This window comes from Elephantulus edwardii, unplaced genomic scaffold (assembly GCF_000299155.1).
Source record: "Elephantulus edwardii isolate Elephantulus edwardi_28Jun2011 unplaced genomic scaffold, EleEdw1.0 scaffold00049, whole genome shotgun sequence".
NCBI lineage: Eukaryota > Metazoa > Chordata > Mammalia > Macroscelidea > Macroscelididae > Elephantulus > Elephantulus edwardii.
Window position 1 is genome coordinate 714,281 of NW_006399799.1, and position 9,511 is coordinate 723,791.

Sequence of the window (9,511 nt, forward strand, 5' to 3'; positions counted from 1 at the left end):
ATATCTGCTTGGATGTCAGTTATGGTCTCTTTGGGGTATATTCCCAGTAGTGGAATTGCTGGGTCAAATGGTATTTCTATTTGCAACTTTTTGAGAAAGTGCCACACTGCCTTCCACAGTGGCTGCACCACTGTTTCGGTCTTTTCTTGAACCTCTGTCTTTGTTATGACCTTATGCTTTCTTTATGGATGATATCCCTAATATCATCACATAACTCATCAGTCAAAGAAAAAAAAATACACACTACACTGAAAGCATTAGCAAAAAATAAGTCCCCAAGAATTGAAGGAATACCAACTGACATGTTTCAACAAACCAATGCAGCCCTAGTCATGCTTATAAAGCGATGCCAGGAAATTTGTTGATCAGCTAGCTACCTGGCCAGTTGATTGGAAGAGAGGTATATTTATTCCTATTCCCCAAAAGAGGTGATTCAAGAGAATGTTGAAATTGCTGAACAATATTATCAGTATCATGTACAAGTAAAATATTGCTGAAGATAATTGAAAAATGGCTAGAACAATACATCTACATAAAAATTCAGGCTGGATGAGGGATATCATTGTTAATGTCAGATGGATTGCAGATGAAAGCAGAGACTACTTAAAGGATATCTACTTGTGTTTTATTGACTATGCAAAGGCTTTTGATTGTGTGGGTCGTAACAAATTATGGCTGACTTTGGAAAGAATGAGAATCCCAGAACATTTATTTGTGGTCATGTGAAAGCTATACCTAGATGAAGAAGCTATTATATGAACAGAGTAAGGGAGCACTGCACGGTTTAAAATCAAGAAAGGTGTGTATCAGGGTATATGCTTTCTCTATAACTATCCAATCTGTAAATAGAACAAATAATTTGAGAAGTTGGACTATATAAAGAAAAATAGGACATCTGGATTAGAAGACGACTCATCAACAACCTGCATTATGTAAGTGACACAACCTTGCTTGCTTCAAGTGAATAGAACTTGAAACACCTGTTACAGAGGATCAAAGACTACATCCTTCAATATGAGTTACAACTCAACATCAATTTAAAAAATTTTTTCACCACTAGACCAATAGGCAGCATCATAATATTTGGAGAAGAGGTAGAAATTGTCAATAATTTCATCTTACTTGGTTTCACAATCAAAATCCTTGGCACTAGCAGCCAAGAAATCAAAAGATGTATTATACTGGGAAAGTCTGCTGTCAGGTGACTCTGAAGTGCTGAAAAAGCATTGATGCCCATTTGAAGACTAATGTGCACCTGATCCAAACGATAGTCAAATTACTTGCTATGCAACTGAAAATTGGGTAAAGAAGAAGGGATGACAGAAAAATTCATGCCTTTGAGTTGTGGTGCTGAATATCCCCCTGGACTACCAAAGACACTAGTCAATTAGATTATTTGACCAAGAGTCTGTTGTGCAAACAGAGCAAGGGAACACTATATGATTTAAAATTAAGAAAGGAGTACATCAGGGTTATATTCTCTCTCAATAACTTTTCAATCTGTATACTGAACAAATTCTTCAATAAGCTGGACTCTATGAAGAAGAATGTATCATCAAGATCAGAAGAGGATTCATCAGTAATCTGTTATGCTGATGACACAACCTTGCTTGCTGAAAGTGAGGAAGACTTGAAGCACTTGTTGTAGAAGATCGAAGAATACAGTCTTTCATAAGTATTGCATTTCAACATCAAGAAAACAAAAATTTTTACCATTTAACCAATAGGCAACATCATGACAGATGGAGAAAAGATTGAAAACTGTCAACAACTTCACCTTAGTTGGATCCATAGTCAACACCATTGGGACCAGCAATCAGGAATTCAGGAGACATATTGCACTGGGGAAGTCTGTAGTCAGGAACCTCTCCAAATTATTGAGTAGTGATATCAGTTTGATGACTAAGGTGAATCTGATTCAGGCCATGGTCTTTCTGGTCACTTGCTATGCATTTGAGAGCCAGAAAATGACTAAGGATGATAAAAGAAGAATTGATGCCTTTGAGCTATGGCATTGGAGAAGAGGTCTGGACACTCATAGATGGCCAAAAGACAAACAGATATGTCTTGGAGAGGGTGCAGCCAGAGTATTGGAGGCAAAGTTGATAAAGTTTCACCTCACATACATCAGGCATGTTGTTAGGAGTGGCTATTTCTTGGACATGATGCTCAGAAAGGTGGAGGATCATCAGAGGAGAGGAAGACCCTCACCCAGGTAGACTGACACAGTGACTGAAGCAATGGGCTTTAGTGTGTCAGGAAGTGTGAAGGTGGCACAGAATAGGACAGAGTTCAGATATGTTGTCCATGGGGTTACTATGGGCCATACTTGACTTGACAGCACCTAATAACAACAACCAAAAGGATAAACAAATAGGTCTCAGGAAAGGTACAGCCATGGTGCCTTTTGGAGGCAAGGACAGTAAAACTTTGTCTTACATACTTGGACATGTTGTTAGGAGGGGCCAGTCCTTAGACAAGGACATCATGCTTGAAAAGTTGCAAGGTCATCAAAGCAGAGGAAGACCCTCAGTGAGATGGATTGAGGCTGTGGTTGTAATGGTGAGCTTGAGTGTGTCAGACATGATCGGGACGCTGCAGGACAGTACAAGTTTCAGATCCATTCTTCATAGGGTCACTATGGGTCATAGTTAACTCAACAGCACTTACCAACAAGAACTCTTCTCTGGTAATTTTTTTTGGTAACTCTTTTTAAAAAATATATTTACTAATTTTAATGAAAGTTTACAGAGACTTAGGATTTCCAATCATTCACTCTTGCACTTTTCTCCCTGCCCACTCTCCCCCCACCCCCATCCCAATCACTCTTCTCCTTGAAAAGAAAAAGAAAAACTCTTTTTTAAAACTTCCAATTGGATGAAGACAGGGTGTCTTTGGGACCATGTGTTGAAATTGGTGAAACCGCAAGTTGGAAGAGCCTGCATCTCTGATAGAGTCTCTGATAGACTCACAGAGCATGGCTGGATCCTACTCGGCCACCACCTCTACCCCAACCCTGGCTGGTCAAGCACTGAATTGATGGGATTAAGCAAAGACTTTTTTTGTCATTTTGTTGTGCTGAAATATAAAAGCTTGTTTATTATAGCAACTAGCATTGCCCACCCTGATTGACACAGGACTACCAAGTGTCCACATTTCATGGATAAGGAAACGGAAGCACTAAAACATTAAACAGTACAAAGCTAGCATGGGATGAAGTTGGTATCTGAAGCATAATGGTGTAATTGCTAACTGACATTTAATTGTATTGTATTTATTACTCTATGCTTTAGGGAAGAGGTCAGCAAACTTCAGTCTGCCAAAGGCCAAATCTAGCCACATTCATTAATTTTGTTTTATATTTGTCTGTTGTAGGAAAATGAGTTTGTGTGACTTGTGAGATTCTTTCACCCTAGTGAACTTTGTGAAGTTAGTCTTGCTATAGTTTCCTATTCCAGAGGGATCTTTTACTTTTGTCCAGATTGATGGACACGTCCACCTAACTGTTAAGTTCCGTGAAGGCCTCTGTGAGGCATTGTAGTGAACTGTCCAACTCAACCTGGGCGAGAGGAACACTCTGAGAAAGAGGAGTGCTCAGGCGAGGGAGGGCGCTGGTGTCAAAGATGGAGTGGTGTTGCTGTTTGGAGAACATAGAAATATTTGACCTCCACCTCATAGGAATTAGCTTTGTGCTGATTCTTATATTTGAAGTTATTTGTACAGCTGTTTTCACCTACAAAGGCAGACTTTAGCAGAAAATTTATAGCTATGACAAAGAACATATGCCTCTCCCAGCTAAAAATATTTGCTATTTAGTCCTTTATATACTAAATGTAGGGAAAAGAGCTCTGATGGCATGAAAATAGTAGTGTATTGTGGTGTTAACCGAAAGGCTGAGTGGCTCCATCTGTTCAGATCCACCAAAATGGTCTGTCTCTTCCCGTTCCATGTTGTTGTTGTTGTTGTTGTTGGGTGCCATCGAGTAAAGTACAACTCATAACGATCCTATGCACAATAGACCTGAACCCCGTCCTAACCTGCATCAGCCTCATCACCTCTGACACACTTGAGCCCATTGTTTCAGTCACTGTTTCAATCCACCTCACTGGGTCTTTCTGTCTTTTGCTGACTTTCCCTCCACTTCTCCAAGTATGAAGTCCTGTTCTAAGGAATAACATCTCCTAGCGATAAGCCCAAAGTATGCGACAAAGCTTCTCCAACCTTGTCTCCAAGGAGCACACTGACTGCACTTTTCCAAAGGCATAGCTGTTTGTTCTTTTGGCAGTCCATGAGATATTCACTGCTCTAACACCACAAATCAAAGGAATCAATTCTTTTTTCTGTCATCCTTATTCACTGTCCAGCTCTCAGATGTGTAACAAGTGATTGAAAAGAACATAGCTTGAATCAGACACACCTTAGTATTCAAACTGACATCATTACTTTTTCAATATTTCGGAGAGGTCCCTGACAGCAATCTTGCACAATGCAATATGTTTCCTGATCCAAGAGTGACATGGAAATAGAAACTCACAGATTGTTGGCCCAAGTAAGATGAAATCATTGATGATTTCAGTCATTTGCCTCAACTATCATGATGTTGTCTGTTAACCTTTGTTTTCTTGATGTTGAAATGTAATTCATATTGAAGGCTGCAGTCCTTGATCTTCTGCAGCTAGTGTTTCAAGTCTTCCTCACTTTCAGTAAGCAAGGCTGTGTCATCTGCATAATGCCAGGTTGTTGGTGAGTCCTTCTCCGATCCTGATGTCACATTCCTTTTCATAGAATTGAGCTTCATGAATAATTCGTCCAGCATTTATACATTGGATAATTCAATGGAGAAAGGTAGATTACAATTTATGGCCTCAGAAACCAGATGGATGGTTGCTAAGAATTGGAATATGTTGGATGGCACTGAGCTTGAGTTTTGATTAAGTGTAGAAAGAACAAGAGTTAGAAATTTATCAAAAGATGTAAAACCATGAGTGAAATCCTGATGAGAAATGGTATATATGTGGTTTTGACATATCTCCATTGATTTCAACATACTTTTTACTGGTTACGAAGGGAAGGATCATAGTTTTACAGTAGACTCTACCTTCACCACATGATTCAAGAGAAATCATCAGTACTGGGGTAACGTGACCAGTGCTTCCTGAGTTGAGGCACTGGAAAGGGTGAGTGTCATTCCAGAGCAGAGCTATGGAAGTGCCCTGCCTGTGCTTCAGGCAATAAGGGTCTGGATTGTCCGTTGAGAATTTTAAATTAATGAGTTGGAAAAGCTCATGGTTCAAATCCACCAACTGTTCCATGGAAAAGGGGGGGGGGCAAGCTCTTCTCATGTGATTTGCTGTCTTTGACAGTCTGCTGGGGGGTCAGCTGTGAATCAATCCAGACTTGACAGCACACAACAACAAGAGCAAAAACAGCCATCCCAAAGATAAAAAGGGGAATCTTCCCTATTATCAAGAAAGAAGAGTCATGAATTGTGCATGTCCTTTGGATATGAGATCCATGCACTGAAATGTCCTTGGTCTAGGAAACAGAGAGCTGTAACACCAGGAGACTGGCACAAGACAGCTGTGGGTTCTGGCCCAACAGAGTGAAAAAGGTTAAGTGCCTTCAGGACAGGAGGCTTTATTGCAGAATGAGTGTCTTCAGGTATTTGTGGAGACCCAGGTTTGACCCATGGACCTGGACCCATGTACCTCCCAAGCCTAGGCTTGCTCAGTGGAATAGGGTGGCTTGGGGAGCACTTACAACAACAGAGCTAAAAGAGTGTTGGAACACTTCCCTGCACAATATATAGATCAAGGTTGTGAGGCCAAGGCCAAGGACAAAAAGAGACCTACCTTCAGCCAGGCCAGAAGAGTCTGTCCTGACTGAAGAACTGTGTCCTCAGTTATTCCTGATTCTGCCTGTAGCTGGTTACTTACCTATAATAAACCCTAAAACTGTGACTATTACCAGTGTGGTCACTGCAATGAATTCTTGAACCCAATAGAGAAGATCCATAGGAGGAGAGGTTGGTGTTAGAATTGGTAGGAAAAGTTTGGAATGTGGGTGTGAAGTGTATGCCTGACCTCATAGGAACCAGCTTTGGGCCAATGATGCTGTTAATGGGGATTCTTCTTCCTCCTTGTGCAGTTAAAGGAGTGTGGGTGGACAGCACCACCCACACGCCAATATTTTTACAATCTTATATGTAATTATAATTATTATATGCAATGTACAATTTATGTGTAAAAATGAATTATATATATGTGGCAGAACCGGACAGTGCTTTGTTTTATTATATATAAGAAGCTGACTCAACAGCAACTACCAACAATGTATTCATATATATTTTACATATAATTATAGACACATATATGCTCAAATTAATATTTTAATTACAAGTCATCCCCAGTTTATGACATATTAAGAAGATGAACCACATTCACAACTGTTTTCTTTTTATCTTTTCGATCCATTTTGGTATTAGTAGTATGTACAACAGAGAAGGGTTGTTGTTGTTGTTATATGCTATCAAGTCGCCCCCACTCATAGCAACCTTGTGTACAATACCTCTGAACCTTGCCCTATCCTGACCCACATCTCACTGACTCCGATATACCTAATCACATTGTCCCAGTTATTGTGTCAACCCATCTCATCTGGGATCCTATATGAGTGTTACTGTATGTGATTTGCTTCTCTCACTCTCAGATGTTCACTTGGAAATGTTTAAGATAGGGATTTATACGGACATTGCTAACAAAATACAATGACAACCAACCAAACAAAAAAAAAATAGGCTGCTGTCAGAATTTACTTACACGAGAACTGGCATACAATGGAATCATCCCAGCAGAACCCTGTCATAAGTCAGGGACTGATTGTATTTGTTTACTAAGTGTTTTGTCCAATGTGGAGATATATTTGGAGATGCAGAGTTAAACTGTTGGATGCAGCATAAGTGAATTCCACAAAACGTGTATGTGTGTGAGTTTAAAAATAAGTTCATTATGGTTCGAAGCTTTTCAAGCTAACTTCAGTGTAGCGTGTGGTGACTCCAATCTATGTGGTAATATGCCTTCTTGTATTAAAATAAATAGTAGACTCAAAATAAGCAATGATAGAAGTGTGGCAATAAAAATATTGTACCTAAGTTAGTTCACCACAGGCTCTTGCTCATATGTTGTTTCATTAAATTCTTCTGTGTTTGCCAATTCCTTTCGATACAGTGACTCAGTATATTCTTTCCATCTTCTTTTAATACTTCCTGGATCATTTAATATTCTACCTAAAGCATCCTTGATTATAGCAACCCTAAGTTCAGGCTGATTTGAAGGAAGTAGCAAAATTAAGGCCCCAGGAATAGATGGTACACAAATTGACATATTTCAGCTAACAGATGCTGCCCTGCACATGCTCACCAAGTTGTGCCAAGAAGTCTGGAGAACAACCACTTGGCCAACTGACTGGAAGAGATCTGTTTGTTCCCATCTCAAAGAAGGGTGTCCCAACAGAGTGTGGAAACTATATAACAATATCATTTATTTCACATGCAGGCAAGATTCTACTGAGGACTATAACACATCAGCAGAGAACAGCCAGAAGTCCAGGCTGGGTTTAGAAGGGGTCATGGTACTAGGGATATTGTAGCTAATGTTAGATGGATCTTAGCTGAAAGCAAAGAATATCAGAGGAATGTCTATTTGTGTTTCGTTGACTATGCAAAGGTGTTTGACTGTGTGGATTATAGCAAACTGTGGCTGACTCTGAGAAGAATGGGAATCCCGGAACACTTGATCGTGCTAATGTGAAACCTATACTTGGACCAAGAGGCAGTCGTCAGAACAGAGCAAGGAACTACTGCATGGTTCAAAATTGAGAAGGGCGTACGCCAGGGATGTGTCCTGTTTTCATACCTTTTCAACCTGCATGCAGAACAGATTATCCGGGAGGCTGGGCTCTATGAAGAGAAATGTATCAGGATTGGTGGAAGATACGTCAACAATCTGCATTATGCAGATGACACAACTCTGATTGCTGAAACTGAGGAGGACCTGAAGCACTTGCTGTGTAGGGCCAAGGACTGCAACCTCCAATATGGATTGAGGCTCAGTGTCAAGAAGACAAAGATTCTCACCACTGGACCAATTGGCAGCATCAGGATGGATGGTGAAGAGATTGAGATTGTTCACAGTTCTAGTTTGCTTGGCTCCACAGTCAACACTCTTGGCACCAGCAGCCAGGGAATTAAAAGACATATTGTGATGGGAAAGTCTGCTGTTAGGGACCTTTCCAAAGTTCTGAAGAGCAATGGTGTCTCTCTGGAGACTAAAGTGTGTCTGATACAGGCAATGGTCTTTGCAATCACTTGTTATGCATCAGAGAGTTGGACAACAACTAGGGAGGATAGAAGGAGAATTGATGCCTTTGAGCTGTGGTGCTGGAGAAGAGTATTGAGGGTACCATGGACTGCTAGGAAAACAAACAGATTCAACCTGGAGAGGGTTAAACCAGGCTGCTTCTTGGAGGCAAGGATCCTGAGGCTTCATCTGACATACTTTGAACATGTTGTATGGAGGGACAGGTACTTGGAGAGGGACATCATGCTTGGTAGGGTGGAGGGACAGTGCAGGAGCGGAAGGTCCTCTATGAGGTGGATTGATTCAGTGACTGGGGTAATCGGGATGGGTGTGTCACACACAGTGCGATTGGCACAGGACAGAACAGAGTTTAGTGCTGTTGTACATAGGGTCGCTATGAGTCGCATAGCTGCACACTTTTAAATTGACAACCGTGCTTAGAAACACATTTGCCGTCATTTGCGGTAACATGTTAATTGACCTTTGGAAGGGGAAAATGTATTCATTATTTCCAGTCTGACTTCATTGGTGGACAATGCTGTTAAATAAAAGTGTGTCTATAGAAAGACTTTCCCAGAGGGAAAACGTGCTCAGCCTGAAGCTGTACATGCAACAGAGACAGAAAAGTTAACCTCTACCTTTAAAATGCTAAGAGGTCCTAAGGGGTATTAGTACAGATGTTACTCTCTGCTGCATGGAATTATTTGTTCCTTTCCTGTATTTTTTTTTCTCCCCAGGAGTGAAATTTCAGAATTAGATAACCAGGACTTTCTTTTGAGTTGCTTCTGCATGTAGGTGAACCTCTATCCTTGCATTTAGAAGCTGAGTGCATTAACTATGTGTGCCATTCATGGATCTTCTAGGTATGAAGTCTTGGCTATTCACTCAGACAAAAAAAGAAATTAACAGCTGTATTCTTACTTGCTCACTGTACAGTTAAGCATCAGCTTTAAAGTTATTTCTTAAAGATTGATTATCAGGAATGATGGAGATGACAATTTACTATGCAAGAACAAAACTGAAGGAAATGGACATTTTTTTTTAAAGTAAAAGAAAGGATTCTTTCATTGTTCTACAAACCCTCCCCCAGGTCCCCTCCACCATGTAGCCCTCGCTCTAGACTCCTGTGATGACAGAAATACCTAGTCATATAG